General features: G+C 38.8%; 1 pseudogene; it reads left to right on the plus strand.

The window, feature by feature from the left end:
- The first annotated feature begins 3,122 nt into the window (after nucleotides 1-3,122).
- LOC101108163 (heterogeneous nuclear ribonucleoprotein K-like) lies at nucleotides 3,123-5,845 on the plus strand (annotated as a pseudogene).
- The last annotated feature ends 11,161 nt before the right edge of the window (nucleotides 5,846-17,006 follow it).

Below are 17,006 nucleotides of genomic sequence, written 5' to 3' on the forward strand. Positions count from 1 at the left end.
TGCTGTGAAAGTGCTGCACTCAATATGCCAGCAAATTTGGAAAACTCAGCAGTGGTCACAGGACTGGAAAAGGTCAGTTTTCATTCCAATCCAAAGAAAGGCAATACCAAAGAATGCTCAAACTACCACACAATTGCACTCATCTCACATGCTAGTAAGGTAATGCTCAAAATTCTCCAAGCCAGGCTTCAGCAATATGTGAACTAACTTCCAGATGTTCAAGCTGGTTTTAGAAAGGGCAGAGGAACCAGAGATCAAATTGCCAATATCTGCTGGACCATGGAAAAAGCAAGAGAGTTCCAGAAAGATGTCTATTTCTGCTTTATTGACTATGCCAAAGCCATTGACAGTGTGGATCACAATAAACTGTGGAAAATTCTGAAAGAGATGGGAATACCAGACCACCTGACCTGCCTCTTGAGAAATCTGCATGCAAGTTAGGAAGCAACAGTTAGAACTGAACATGGAACAACAGACTGGTTCCAAATAGGAAAAGGAGTACATCAAGGCTGTATGTTGTCACCCTGCTTATTTAACTACTATGCAGAGTACATCATGAGAAACGCTGGACTGGAAGAAACAGGCTGGAATCAAGATTGCTGGGAGAAATGTCAATAGCCTCAGATATGCAGATGACACCACCCTTATGGCAGAAAGTGAAGAGGAACTAAAGAGCCTCTTGAGGTAAGTGAAAGAGGAGAGTTAAAAAGTTGGCTTAAAGCTCAACATTCAGAAAACGAAGATCATGGCATCTGGTCCCATCACTTCATGGGAAATAGATGGGGAAACAGTGGAAACAGTGTCAGGCTTTATCTTTTTGGGGCTCCAAAATCACTGCAGATGCTGATTGCAGCCATGAAATTAAAAGACGCTTACTCCTTGGAAGAAATGTTATGACCAACCTTGATAGCATATTCAAAAGCAGAGACATTACTTTGCCAACTAAAGTCCGTCTAGTCAAGGCTATGATTTTCCAGTAGTCACGTATGGATGTGGGAGTTGGACTGTGAAGAAAGCTGAGCACTGAAAAATTTGTGCTTTTGAACTGTGGTGTTGGAGAAGACTCTTGAGAGTCCCTTGGATGCAAGGAGATCCAACCAGTCCATTCTGAAGGAGATCAACCCTGGGCTTTCTTTGGAGGTAATGATGCTGAAGCTGAAACTCCAGTACTTTGGCCATCTCACGCGAAGAGTTGACTCATTGGAAAAGACTCTGATACTAGGAGGGATTGGGACAGGAGGAGAAGGAGACGACAGGGGAAGAGATGGCTGGATGGCATCACGGACTCGATGGACATGAATCTGAGTGAACTCTGGGAGTTGGTGATGGTCAGGGAGGCCTGGCGTGCTGTGATTCATGGGGTCGCAAAGAGTCGGACACAATTGAGCGACTGAACTGACATAAGAGCTTAAAATATAAATGAAAGCTTAAAATATAACAGAACTGTTTTTAAAGAATGCATGACTAAATAAATAGTAATGATTAATATGATAATGTTTCCATAGGATACCCATGGAAATTGAGTTCATATGTCCCTTACTTTCTGCACCAGTTCTTGGAACACCTGTTTGTTTTACCCAGCTGTGAAAACTATAGAACACTCTGAAAGCTCCAGGGCTGAGGCAGAGGTCCACTTTTTCTATATCCTGGCAGAAGAAGAGTTGGGGCCTGGTGGAAGCTACCTTTGCTAGCCTTTTAAAACTCCGTGACTCACTATGAAAATCTCATAGAGGAACTCCATCTCCCCCAGTGAACAAGTGTCCATCCATAATTTTCAGTTTATCAGATTATCCCTGGAGGTAGCAGAGATAGAACAGCCAGACAGAAGCATGCACTTATGGTATAGAGCTTATGGAAATGGTCCAGTTGCTTTATGGTTTGTGTAATTTTTTAAAATGATGATGATGAAAAGAAAAGGGAGTAGGAGAAAGTACAGAGACATGTTAGAGATGCTTATTTGAATTTATACTGCTCACAAGAATCTATTTCCCCCAAATCCTAATTCTGAGAGGGTAACAGGCAGGAAGGCCAGGGGTCTCCAAACAGAGGAAATAGGCTGCAAGTGTTAGAGATTTTTCTCTCTCTCTCTTAAGCAGCAGGAGGAAACAAAGTAGTGTTATATTTTTTCCTTCTCTATACAAATTTAAAAAGAGGTTTCTCTTGAAGTTCTATGTTGCCACCTGAACTTAACTTTTCTCAAACCTTGAGCTAACCAGTGCATTTTTCTTATGGAAATGCTTGTCTTAAGCTATGTTAATGTACTATGCATTTACCCAGACTCTCTCTTCAAGTCGTTCAGGCTAAAGGCTCAGAACCCACTTGACAAACTGGTATGTTATACACATACCTTGTTCTCTGAATCTATATTAATGAAACTATATATTTGTATGGAAATCTGCCTTTCTTCAAGATTCATATCAATCATTTTATGGCCCGGGATAAATCACCTGGTGCCATTCTCTGACTTTTGAGACATTTCCTTTCTTTAATTAACAGACTGCTAGTAGCTATGTAACATCCAGCTAAAGACTAACAAGGGGGTACTCTTTCTACTTACTTTTGATGTCTATGTCAGAAGCTTTCTCTATCTCTTTTATACTTCAATAAGTGTTTATTACACAAAAGCTCTGAGTGATCAAGCCTCGTCTCTGGCCCCGGACTGAATTCTTCTCTGGAGGCCAAGAATCCCAGTGTCTTTCATGGTTCAGCAACAGCCTTTCAATTCTATTTATATTTTTACTTTTAATTTTACATTGGAGTATAGCTGATAAAGAATCTTGTGATAGTTTCAAGTGCACAGCAGAGTGTCTCCACCTTAGATGTACATGTATTCCTTCTCCCCCAAACCCCCCTTCCATCCACATAACATTGAGCAGAGTCCCCTGTACTATACTGCACGTTCTCACTGCTTATCCATTTTAAATATAGCAGTGTGTACATATCAATCCTAAGCTCCCTAACTATCCCTTCCTCCATTATAAATTTGATTTAGAAGCGTGATACCATACATAAACTGAAAACACCAGAGGAGTTGTTACTCCTGAAGATTTAAAATTAGGTATGAATGATGCCTTCATGTCTGGAACTCAGATAACAGAACAGCACTTAGAATATAGTAATCAGGTTGGATCGGGCTGAGGAGAGGCTACTACAGCACTAGGGTGTCAGTTGGTCCCACCCAGAACACTTCAGTTCTGCCCTGGAAGGATATATTTAATAACTGATTGGTGTGTCCCTTGAATACAAGAAAATGGAAACTGAACAGCCAGAGGAAACCTTTCCCAACACCGAAACCAATGGCGAATTTGGTAAACGCCCTGCTGAAGATATGGAAGAGGAACAAGCTTTTAAAAGATCTAGAAACACTGATGAGATGGTTGAATTACGCATTCTGCTTCAGAGCAAGAATGCTGGGGCAGTGATTGGAAAAGGAGGCAAGAATACTAAGGCTCTCCGTACAGACTACAATGCCAGTGTTTCAGTCCCAGACAGCAGTGGCCCCGAGCGCATATTGAGTATCAGTGCTGATATTGAAACGATTGGAGAAATTCTGAAGAAAATCATCCCTACCTTGGAAGAGGGCCTGCAGTTGCCATCACCCACTGCAACCAGCCAGCTCCCGCTCGAATCTGATGCTGTGGAATGCTTAAATTACCAACACTATAAAGGAAGCGACTTTGACTGCGAGTTGAGACTGTTGATTCATCAGAGTCTGGCAGGAGGAATTATTGGAGTCAAAGGTGCTAAAATCAAAGAACTTCGAGAGAACACTCAGACAACAATCAAGCTTTTCCAGGAATGTTGTCCTCAATCTACTGACAGAGTCGTTCTTATCGGAGGAAAACCTGATAGGGTGGTAGAGTGCATAAAGATCATCCTTGATCTTATATCAGAGTCTCCCATCAAAGGACGCGCTCAGCCTTATGATCCCAATTTTTATGATGAAACCTATGATTATGGTGGTTTTACAATGATGTTTGATGACCGCCGTGGACGTCCTGTGGGATTTCCCATGCGGGAAGAGGTGGTTTTGACAGAATGCCACCTGGTCGGGGTGGGCGTCCCATGCCTCCTCCAGAAGAGATTATGATGATATGAGCCTCGTCGAGGACCTCTCCACCCCCTCCCGGACGAGGTGGCCGGGAGGTAGTAGAGCTCGGAATCTTCCTCTTCCACCACCACCACCTAGAGGAGGAGATCTAATGGCCTATGACAGAAGAGGAAGACCTGGAGACCGTTACGATGGCATGGTTGGTTTCAGTGCTGATGAAACCTGGGATTCTGCAATAGATACATGGAGCCCATCAGAGTGGCAGATGGCTTATGAACCACAGGGTGGCTCTGGATATGATTATTCCTATGCAGGGGGTCGTGGCTCATATGGTGATCTTGGTGGACCTATTATTACTACACAAGTAACTATTCCCAAAGATTTGGCTGGATCTATTATTGGCAAGGTGGTCAGCGGATTAAACAAATCCGTCATGAGTCAGGAGCTTCGATCAAAATTGATGAGCCTTTAGAAGGATCCGAAGATCGGATCATTACCATTACAGGAACACAGGACCAGATACAGAATGCACAGTATTTGCTGCAGAACAGTGTGAAGCAGTATGCAGATGTTGAAGGATTCTAATGCAAGATATTTTTTCTTTTTTATAGTGTGAAGCAGTATTCTGGAAAGTTTTTCTAAGACTAGTGAAGAACTGAAGGAGTCCTGCATCTTTTTTTTTATCTGCTTCTGTTTAAAAAGCCAACATTCCTCTGCTTCATAGGTGTTCTGCATTTGAGGTGTAGTGAAATCTTGCTGTTCACCAGATGTAATGTTTTAGTTCCTTACAAACAGGGTGGGGGTGGGGAGGTGTGCAAAAACTAACATTGAAATTTTGAAACAGCAGCAGAGTGAGTGAATTTTAATTTTTGTTCATTGTTGGTGGTTTAAAGAAGTCCCCCCATGTAATTATTGTGAACACTTTGCTTTGTGGTCACTGTAACGTTTGGGGTGGTGGGACAGGGAGGAAAAGTAACAGTAGTCCATATGTCCCTGGCATCTATTCAGAGCAGTGTGCAGAATGTAACGCTCTTTGTAAGAAACGTTTTATGATTTTTAAAATAAATTTAGTGAACCTATTTTGGTGGTCATTTTTTTAAGATGGTCATTTTCAAATGGCTGAATTCCCTCCAACCTACCCCCGAACGGAACACTAAGTTTAATTTTCAGTCCTCTGTTGGATATAAATAAATGGCATCTCTTCTTGGACTTAGGCGAAATATCTTGACAATACTCAGTTCTGGTGATTCTTAATGATTTGAAGTCCATTGCTTGGGAGGAAATTCCACCACACATTCATGCTTATAATAAGCTGGGGATTTTTGTTTGTTTTTGCAAATGCTTGCCCCTACTTTGCAACAATTTTCTGTTCGTGATTCTGAAGAACCAAGGTGGGGAGCAACACAACCGATGGAATAGTGGTATAAGTTTATACCAGAAGCTTAATGACAAGTTTTATCAATCAGAATAATACTTGGTTATGGAAGTGACTGATGCTAAATAAATTCTGATTATTTTTATTAGATGATTTCTCACATATAGACTTAAACTGTCAGCTTGGTAGTGTCTATTAGTTAAACTTTGTAAAATATATATATATACTTGTTTTCCATTGTATGCAAATTGAAAGAAAAGATGTACCATTTCTCTGTTGTATGTTGGATTATGTAGGAAATGTTTGTGAACAATTCAAAAAAAGATGAAAAAAATTCCTGTGGATGTTTTGTGTAGTATCTCTTGGCATTTGTATTAATAGTTAAAAGTTCACTTCCAAATAAAACTCCCATAATGCTAGATTTGATGTGTGCCCAATTTTGAACAAGGGTTGATTGACACCTGTAAAATTTGTTAAAACGTTCCTCTTGTAAGGAAATACAATAATCTTAAATTAAAAAAAAAAAAAGAATATAGTAATCAATGTCATTTCATTTTGTGAGGAAAACTCCTTTCTCTGAATTCAGTGAAGAGTTCAGATATAGGATTTCATGATTTGAGACTGGCTGCCAGAGTCATCTTTTCCCACCACATCCTCTAGCTGAAATCACTTATGATTTCAACATACAAAATATGTTTCAGTGATGGGGGCTCCTTCACAGCCTGGGCTTCCTTTTCTGAATGCTCACATTTGAGCAAAGCTCTTTCTATTCTGTACTTAACTATTAAAACCATCTAATTTCCCCATTTCATGACCCCACATCATCCTTGAAAGAATGTCATCCCTGGATAAATGAGAACTTTGTTTCTATCTATAAAAGATGCACAATGAGGTATAAATACAAAATGCATGCAATATTTTATGGTGACACTTAGAAAACTTATAAATAATGTTAAGTTTTACCATAGTCCTCTTGCTGTAGCCGTGTGTTCTGGGAAACAAACTCACTCAGAAGGACCATGTAGAGAGTGGAATGCAGTTTATTACACTGGCGGGCCCAAAGCAGATTCTCCTGTTAGCCAAGAACTCCGACCAGTTTTTGTGAAAACCTTATATACCCTAAGTGTACGTGCCCAAACTCACCTCCTCAAATTCTCTGAAACTAGTCTGAACAAAGGAAAATAAAGACACAATCAAAGTTAACCCATGATTCATATGCCTTAGGCCTAGGTGGTTAACAGTGGACAATTATCAATAGGCCTGTGGTCATACCCCAATAAGCATAATAGAATTTATGATTCTATTTGGTTACACAGACACTTAGGGTATTCTTTTAGCAAAGGAGAATCTAGATATGAGCCCTGAAGCTCTTCCATCTGTGGATTCTGATTTTCCAGTTGGTATGTCGTTTCCATAGATACTGGACATATAGCTCAAAGTCTACAGTCCAGCCCAAGTTGGGGTTCTGCTTTTAAGGTGGAGCCTGTTCTGTCTCTTTCCTTCTTCACTCTCAACCTGGAAAACAGTAAAGAGTAAGAAATCTCTCCAGCTTTCTGTGCTATGGGGATTAGCTTCCTGAAAGGAACAATTCTTCCCATTATAACTCAGACAAAATGCATAGACACCCCTTGTCTACCTCAGACACACCAAGTTCCTATTTTTTGCCTCATAAATAATTATTAATGGACTTCTATGGTAGCTCAGCTTGTAAAGAAGCTGCTGCAATTTAAGAGACTATGGTTCAATTCTGAAGTCAGGAAGATCCTCTGGAGAAGGGATAGGCTACCCACTCCAGCATCCTTGGGCTTTCCTGGTGGCTCAGGTGAAGAATCCACCTGCAGTGTGGGAGACCTGGAATCAGTTCAGCAAGATCCCCTGGAGAATGGGATGGCTACCCACTCCAGTATTTAGACCCTCCAAATTCCAATTTTTTGCCTTATAAATAAATATTCATAGATGAACTGCTGCTCCACTGATCCTTTGGAACAAAGTGCTTATTAATTAAACTATTTTAACACATCATTCCTTCTCACTTGCCCACATCCTGCTGCCTGTACTTTACTCCTTCCTCTCTTTAAGAGAAAAAACACTCTTGATTAACTCCAAAATGTTTGCTGAACTTATGTTCAGCAACTTATGTTTCTCTCTATTGCAATAGTCATCCTGGGTTGCAATAAGCCTTTTTACCCTGCCTTGCCTATTGTCTTGTAAAATAAAATCTCCCCTTACTAAATCCAGATTTGTTCTTTATTTGATATATGTTTAGTTCCTAGGACTGTGGTTAGAGGCTGACTATTTATTTTAAAGGAGAAGTCCTAATTCACTGCATCTTAATATAAAGGGCTTCCTGAGAATTTTTATGGTTTGCTAAATCTCTCATTCTTTGAACTGGTAGTAGGTTTAATAAGTGAATTAGATGGATTTTCTATTGTGTTGCAGTCATTTTCCTTAGCTTTTAGTAATGTCCTTATCTGCACAAAATAAATATTTCCATATTTCATCAGCTATAATTAGAAATACAACCATGTAGCTTCCTGTTCCCTGAAAATTCTCCAGAATGCTTCATTGACAGAATGAAATAAAAAACATTAAAAGTAATGACTTTGATTGTATAGCAAGTTGGTGATTTTTTGAGTTGCTTTATTATTTGTCCTCATTGGCCTGTAGTTGATTTACAATCCTGTAAATTAGTTTCAGGTGTCCATCAAAGTGACTCAGTTTAGTGTATAGGGGTGTGTGTGTGTGTGTGTGTGTGTGTGTGTGTGTGTGTGTGTGTGTGTGTGTGTATAATATAGTTCTCTGGGTTATACAGTAGGTCTTTATTGTTTATCTATTTTATATATAGTAATATGTATCTGTTAATCCCAAACTCTGTTTATCCTTCCCACATCTGCTTTGGTAACCTTAAGTTTGCTTTCCATGTCTGTGAGTTGATTTTTGTTTTTAAACAAGTTAATTTGTAGCACTTTTTAGGTTCCACGTATAAGTTATATCATATAATATTTACCTTTCTGTGTCTGACATTTCACTTAGTATTAGAATCTCCAAGTCCACCCTTGTTGTTGCAAATGGCATTATTTCATTTTTAAAAAATGTCTGAGTAATATTCCATTGTGTATATGTACTGGGTCTTCTTCATACATTTATCTGTCCATAGACATTAAGGTTGTTTCCACATCTACACTATTGTAAATTGTGCCATGATGACCAAACTAAAATTTTCATCTTCTCTGGAAATGTGCCCAGGAGTGGTATTACTGGACCATGAGGTATCTCTAGTCTTGGTTTTTTAAGGAGGCTCCATACTGTTCTCCATAGTGGCTGCACCAAATTATGCAGCCCTACCAACAATGTAGGAGGGTTCCCTTTTCTCCACACCCCTCTGTAGCATTTGTTATTTGTAGACATTTTGATCATAGACATTCTCGGTGATACCTTTAGAGTTGCTTTAATATAAAACCTCTGTAGAATTAAAAGCAATGCATAAAACATGTCCTTTTGTAAGAAGAAAGTTAGATCTTTGCAGTTAAGTATAAAACAAAGTAATTCAGTTCAGTCACTCAGTCTTGTCCGACTCTTTGCGACCCCATGCATTCAAATGGGTATATCTTTCGTTTTTTCCTTTGTTTTTCGCTTATTTTCTTTTCACAGCTATGTATAAGGCCTCCTCAGACAGCCATTTTGCTTTTTTTGTATTTCTTTTTCTTGGGGATGGTCTTGATCCCTGTCTCCTGTACAATGTCACGAACTTCCGTCCATAGTTCATCAGGCACTCTATCAGATCTAGTCCCTTAAATCTATTTCTCACTTCCACTGTATAATCATAATGGATTTTATTTAGGTCATACCTGAATGGTCTAGTGGTTTTCCCTACTTTCTTCAGTTTAAGTCTGAATTTGGCAATAAGGAGTTCATGATCTGAGCCACAGTCAGCTCCCAGTTTTGTTTTTGCTGACGGTATAGAGCTTCTCCATCTTTGGCTGCAAAGAATATAATCAATTTGATTTTGGTGTGTGATGTCCACGTGTAGAGTCTTCTCTTGTGTTGTTGGAAGGGGGTGTTTGCTATGACCAGTGCGTTCTCTTGACAAAACTCTATTAGCCTTTGCCCTGCTACATACTGTACTTCAAGGCCATATTTGCCTATTACTCCAGGTGTTTCTTGACTTCCTACTTTTGTATTTCAGTCCCCTATAATGAAAGGACATCTTTTTTGGATGTTAATTCTAAAAGGTCTTTTAGGTCTTCATAGAACCATTCAACTTCAGGTTCTTCAGGTTTACTTGTCGGGGCAGACACTTGGATTACTGTGATATTGAATGGCTTGCCTTGGAAATGAACAGAGATCATTCTGTCATTTTTGAGATTGCATCCAAGTACTGCAGTTTGGACTCTTTTTTTTGACTATGATGGCTACTCCATTTCTTCTACAGGATTCTTGCCCATAGTAGTAGATATAATGGTCACGTGAATTAAATTCACCCATTCCAGTCCGTTTTAGTTCACTGATTCCTAAAATGTCGACGTTCACTCTTGCCATCTCCTGTTTGACCACTTCCAATTTGCCTTGATTCATGGACCTAACATTCCAGGTTCGTATGCAATATTTCTCTTTATAGCATGGGACCTTGCTTCTGTCACCAGTCACATCCACAACTGGGTATTGTTTTTTGCTTTGGCTTCATCCCTTCACTCTTTCTGAAGTTATTTCTCCACTGATCTCCAGCAGCATATTGGGCACCTACCGACCTGGGGAATTCATCTTTCAGTGTCCTATCTTTTTGCCTTTTCATATGGTTCATGGGGGTTCTCAAGGCAAGAATACTGAAGTGGCTTGCCAGTCCCTTCTCCAGTGGACCACATTTTGTCAGAACTCTCCACCATGACTCGTCCATCTTGGGTGGCCCTACACAGCATGGCTTAGTTTCACTGAGTTAAACAAGGCTGTGGTCCATGTGATCAGATTGGTTATTTTTCTGTGATAGCGGTTTTGGTCATTCTGCCCTCTGATGCCCTCTCTCAGCGCCTACAGTCTTACTGGGGTTTCTCTGGACGTGGGGTAGCTCTTCATGGCTGCAGTACATTAAATCTATGTGGGTAGAGTGATAGGTGTGTATGGAATGCAAATCCTATTTTGCCTGATGGTTTCACTCTCCTAGGTATATGAACCATTTATTGAACATGTCCCATGGATTTGAGTCTACTCAGTTGAACTCCACATCCATTTCTTTCCCTGCTTTTAGAGAGTGAACAGTATGGAGAGCCACCATATCCATAAAGAAAACTTGAAGGGCTTAGATTCTCAGGAAACTAGTAATGCAGTCAGCACAGACTACAAAATAACATTCTGTTTCATTATTTTATAAAGCTATGAACAATATTTTGGTTATTACATCCTCAATTATGATGGGTTCAGTAGTATAAGCAGTGTTTCTAATATATACTTGACCCTGGCATCCCATTCCCCCACCCCACTTCCCCGAGCTCGTGTGTTCCAATGATCCAGATTTTAAACAAATTTCATAGATTATATCTTTGCACTCAAGATAGTAAACCATTGTTAGACTATTGCAGCATTAATAGAATATTAGGGAGGCATAAACATGCAATATGCTTTACCTGGGCTTCCCTGGTGGCTCATTCAGTAAAGATCAGCCTGCAGTGCAGGAGGCCACCTGCCGTGCAACAGGCATGGGTTTGATCCCTGCTTTGGGAAGAGCCCCTGAAGAAGGAAATGGCTACCTACTCCAGTATTCTTGCTTGGAAAATCCCATGGATAGAGGAGCCTGGTGGGCTATAGTCTCTGGGGTCACAAGAGATGGACTTGACTTAGCGACTAAACCACCACCACCATCATGCTTCACCTGCTGCTCCTAAGTCACTTCAGTCGTGTCTGACCCTGTGAGCCCCCATAGACGGTAGCCCACCAGGCTCCTCTGTCCCTGGGATTCTCCAGGCAAGAATACTGGAGTGGGTTGCCATTTCCTTTTGCAATACATGCATGCATGCTAAGTCGCTTCACCTAGAATCTGACAAAATTTATTTTACCTAGAATCTGATCAAATTTATTGATCCTTCATGAGAACAATGAACACAAGAATCTGTACACAATTTTTCATCAAATTCTGGGGCCTTCAGAGATCTCTTCAAGGTGAGAACTCACAAAGGACTTCTTAACAAAAGTTTTATTTTTCCCACAAATCAGTTTATTTTAGTCAATCTTATATTCATCTTATAAATGAGGAAATTGTAGCCTTAATATTTTAAGTTCAACATACAATGAATTCCTTGGTGATTCAGTGGTTAGGACTCTGTGTTTTCACTCTCAGGACCAGGGTTTAACCCTTGGTTGGGGAACTAAGATCCTACAAGCTGCATCTGGCTGCCCCCACCCCCTCTAAAATCATGTATACAGAATACATATACTTTCAGTTTTCAACAATTTAAAAGTCAAATTTAAGCAGGTTTCAGGCATAGTGATTTTCAAATAATTTATTCTTAAGCTAATTTTTCTCTAATGCAAACATAAAAATCACAGTCAATAAATTCAGTGTGTGAATTCAATTTGAAGATAAATTAACTTTTCCCTAGACATTATTCTTATTTATGGAGTTACTTACTCTTGACTTTGAAGCCATTAGAATTAATGCTGGTAGTTACATGCCATTTTAGTGTCAATGTAAAATACATTGACTCATATTGATGAAAATTTTATTTTGTATTCTGGATGTGATAGAAGGTAAGCTGTATCATGCAAAATTATGTTCTCTGGAATTAGAAAGCAAAAATGAAAATCATAATGCTGAGCATTTTTATATTTCTACTTTTGAGCCTATCATCCTCCGATTCCTCTTATTTTTCTCTCTTTACAGAATTCATTTTATTAAAAGCATCTTCACTTTAAGAAATGTTTTAGTGAACATCTTCTTAGTCTAGTTAATGAAACTTGGTTCTAGAAATCCAGGAGGAAGGAAAAAAAAATGTAATGACTTCTATAAAAGAAGAGATATTGTGAGAAGATGTGGAATGCTTTCAAAGGAGAGGGGCCAGTTTGAAGCAACTCATGAGTCACAGAAAGTACTGGGCAGTTTCTAAAGGGAAGAAGGACATGGAGAGAAACGACACACACATACACACACAGAGCGAGAAGGGGACAGAGAAAAGGCAAACTGGACCAACCAAACTGGACCAACGGAACACAGCACAGAGCAGAGGTTTCAGTCTCACCCTGCAGTCAGTTTCTCTCATCCTTATTTGGTCGGGAGATTCTTAAATGCCTGAATTTTCCCATAAATTACCTTAAATGATGTTCCAAATTTAAATTACGCTAAATATTGGTAGTGACTGTGTACACCTGTGCCTCCCTGTTGGATGCTCCGCTCTGATATACTTTATAAGCACTTACCACCTTAATGAGGCTGCTTATTTGTAATTAATCCCTATAGGAACCCACTGCGGTGGTTCATCCAGTTTGAGTTATTTTCAGTCATCTCTGAAGACATAGTTTGAAGTAAAATATACCAAGTTGCTTATGACCTGGGAGAGAGAGGGAAGACATTTTAAAAGTCCAGATCAATGTCTCACTCTGCCTCAAGATTTCATACTTATTGTTGCTTCCACCAGTGATGTTTCTTTTAATTGACCACTGCCCATGCATGTTTCAGAACAAAAGCAGGCACGTGGGCTTCAAGTCAAGAACACCTACTTTATTGCTGTTTCTCAACTTCCTTGACATTTGGTATCGGGCAAGTCAATTCTGTTGTGACTCAATCTAGTTCCCCACTAAATAGGGGGAAGTCAGATCTTCTAACATGATATTATTTTGATGGTGCCAAGAGATGAGAGGTTAATGAAGTTTTGTATTTTAAAATTGGATATACATATTCTGAAATCCAAGCATATTTTACATCTTCAAAGCTGTTCCATGTAAAACATTAACAAACAGAAAGCTCAATTAAACAGAGTTGGGAGACTGGAAAAGGGGTTTCTCATGCTTTTTGATAATGGGAGAACCCAATAGGAAAAAGACGTTCTTCTTTCTTGACAAAGACTTGGTTGATGAAAAGCCATGGACTCTGTTTACTATAACCCTCCCAACTTTCTTTTTCTCCCTATAGAAAAGGGAGAAAACTGAAGAACCGAATTTCTTTTTGCCATAAGAGGACATGGGTGTGACTCCCCATGGTTGCGGACTGAATTGCAATTCTCTGCTTTCTCCCTAATAAACATATATTTGCTGAGAAAACATCTGGGTGTCTGTTTCAGGTCAAGATAAGTTTTTCCTTCCTTTTGTTGATGGCACAGAAACTCTTGCTCAGTAAGTTAATAACTATGGACTCTGGATTGTTTCATGTTTTTCTCTTCTGCATTCACTCTGATTAGCACATCCTTCTTTGGGACCAATGATAAGGTTTTCATCTGTATCTTATAAGGTTGTTGTGTTGTTCCCTTAATAGCTGTTTTGATTCTTATTTTTTATTTCCCCAGTACTCCTCTTTTAGATAATAATACTTCTTAGTCTCATCATTGTGGTCTTACTATTGAGTTTGTGTTCTAATTTCATTGTCTTTTATTTTCTTCTGATCATTCCATTCTGTTTTCTTTCAAAATAAGTTCTTTATTCTGTCCCTTTCTTTTTGTGTATGGCATGGCTTTTTTCTTTCTTTCTTTCTTTTTTTTTAATCAGTTATTCCCTCTATTCTTTCTTCTGAACTGTAACCTTTATTACAGATATCGTGATGCTGGGCCGTGCTACTCATCACTTGCTCATATCTTGGGGGCCAGGCCTTCCACCTACTCTGTCTTCAAATTGATTTTCCTTTACATCAAGCAACTACCCATTTATGTAACTGGAACTGTTTGTCTTCTCTCTGAGATCCACAGAGAGGGGCGTTTTATCCTGTGTCTGCAGTCCATGTACGTGGGAAAACTTCAGTCGGGTCTTCTATTCTTCCATCTAAGATTCTGACACATATCCTCCACCAGGATTTAAGACATCTATTTTTAAGAGGAGAATAACTTTGGGCTTCTAATCATTACCATATTTCTGCAAAGGCACTGGGAAATGTCAAAATTTGACACATTTTGTGCTTCTGCTGATTACTTGTTATGTAAGAGCGCCTACACTTTCTCTCTCCTCTCTCCATGTCTCTGTGTCTCTCTCATTTGTTTTTTTTTTTTTTTGTACTTTTGGCCAGAGTGTCTACTTGTTTCTTTTATCTACTTCTTGCCAAATTCAAGAGTGAAATTCTCACAATTGTGTCACTTAGTCACTCATCTTCTTTCTTTGTATTAATTCTGTATGTGTGTGTGTGAGTTTGAATGAGTGTGTATTTTAGGCATAGTACGGAGGTTGGATTAGGATACTAAAATCTTTATGTTTTGAATTGAGATGGTATCCTTTTCTTATTGGTTATCACTATGAATTTCCCTCATTTAGGATTTGCTGCTTTAACTTTGATTTATAGACTTTGGGAGCAATAATTCTGATTGGAGTCCTCTCCACCACTTTTCTTACTCTTCAGGGTATTCCTTGTCTTTTGAATATAAATTCAATGATAGTGGGAATGAAATCTATATTCATTTTATAACTTCTCTATTATAATTCTGTGGCTTCCCCTGACCCCACATAGAGCTGTTGAGTTATAGAAAGGAAAGTTAGCTTTGCATTAATACATGCATGCTCTTGTGTTGATGTTTTCAATCATTTTATACTCTCCTTCTGAGCACCATGGTAAAATATTCTACAAATTTAGAAGCTCTGAGGTTAATGGGCATTTCCTTTGGCATATTAGATATAAATTTGGCAAAAACTGAATGAAAGATAAGGAAATGGGAATATCTTATCCCTTTACAGTTGGGAGAGATGGATTATCAAAACCTCATCTGAGACAGATAGATAAACTAAGTTTTTCAGTAAATTAAGCACTATCTTTCAATTATTAATCTGACTAACACAGAAACAAAATCACCTAGGTAAATAGGTAAGAAAGATGCAGGCACTTAATAAAGAGGCATCTCTGGGCATCTGGAGTCTGTCTCCACTCCACATTTTATTTACAGTATCAATTAAGGTCAAGTGAACCAAGTTCTCAAGCATTTAGAATGAAAATAAATGAAAATCATCAATATTACAATATGAAATGTTGTCTAGCTATAGCGTTCCTGTTTACTTTCAGACCTGATTATTGTTGTTACTGTTCAGTTGGCAAGTCATGTCCAACTCTGCTACCCCATGGACTGCAGCATGCCAGGCCTACTTGTCCCTCACCATCTCTTGGAGTTTGCCAAAGTTCATGTCCATTGAATCAGACATGGTTAGACACCTGCATTATATTTTTTTCAATCTGCATCTTCTTTTGATTCACAAAGAAATGTCAATTCCATAAGAGAAAAATGTCATTCCTTCAAATTAAAACTTCCTTGCAGGTGTTTTTAAAAAAGTATCAGGTTTACAAGTTCTATAAAATAATAAACTTCTCATCCACTATGCATTCTGTGTTTTTATCTGCATAACAATAGATGGACATGATGGGGGGTAAATAATGGATCCAGAGCAGATGTGTTCAACATTGTTCTCTGAAAAATGACTATGTAGTTGAGAATAACAACACTTCATACCCCCAAAATATGACTGGGGAGGGAGGCAGTATTTTACCCTGAGAGCAAGAAGCAGCAAAAATGATTCTCAAGTAATTTACTTGTACTTAGATGAATCCTTTAATACTTTTTACCAAATGTATTTATTGATAAAAATCTCTGCAACATCATTACATTATGTGACATATTTCAATCTTCAGTTTTTGAAATGCGCTATAATGCATTCTTAGGGGCTTTCCAGGTGTGGCTAGTGGTAAAAAGCCCACCTGCCAATGCAGGAGACATAAGAGACTAGGGTTTGATCCCTGGGTTTGGAAGAGTCCCCGGAGGAGGGCATGGCAACCCACTCCAGTATTCTTGCCTTGAGAATCCCATGGATAGAAGACTCAGGTAGGCTGCAGTCCATGGGGTTGCAAAGACTCGAACACAACTGAAGTGACTTAGCAAGCACGCACACACACGTAATGCATTCTTAGAGGGGCAACTTATGTTTCTGAGTGACAGACATGAAGGCTGCCTCCATGGCACATAATAACATTTATGGCTGCAAAAACATTGAAAATGGAAGAAATTTATTTTAATGATACTTTTAAGTGTCTGAAATACTGAGGAAAATGGCTTTGTGATGTTGTGCTATTGTCATCTAGATTTCACTCCCAATGTCAATTCCTTATACACAGACCTTGAATCTTTATTAAATGTTCCTTTTTGTTTAAAAATATGATAAAAATATTTTGCCTATTTATATAATAAGCATGAAACTATTTTTCTTCAAAATAAAAATAATGCATTTCATTATAGTTTTGAGGGAAAAGAGGTTTTAGGAGAGCAATTTTATGCAATATTTGAAGAACTGGCATATTAGGAAAGAATAATTCAATAGTTTGGGAGCTATTATATTAAATACAATATTAAATGTGATATATATATAATTACATATTAGGATACATATATAATATATTCTGGGCTTCCCAGGTGGTGC

The sequence above is a fragment of the Ovis aries genome, chromosome 17, assembly GCF_016772045.2.
Source record: "Ovis aries strain OAR_USU_Benz2616 breed Rambouillet chromosome 17, ARS-UI_Ramb_v3.0, whole genome shotgun sequence".
In the NCBI taxonomy this organism is placed as follows: domain Eukaryota; kingdom Metazoa; phylum Chordata; class Mammalia; order Artiodactyla; family Bovidae; genus Ovis; species Ovis aries.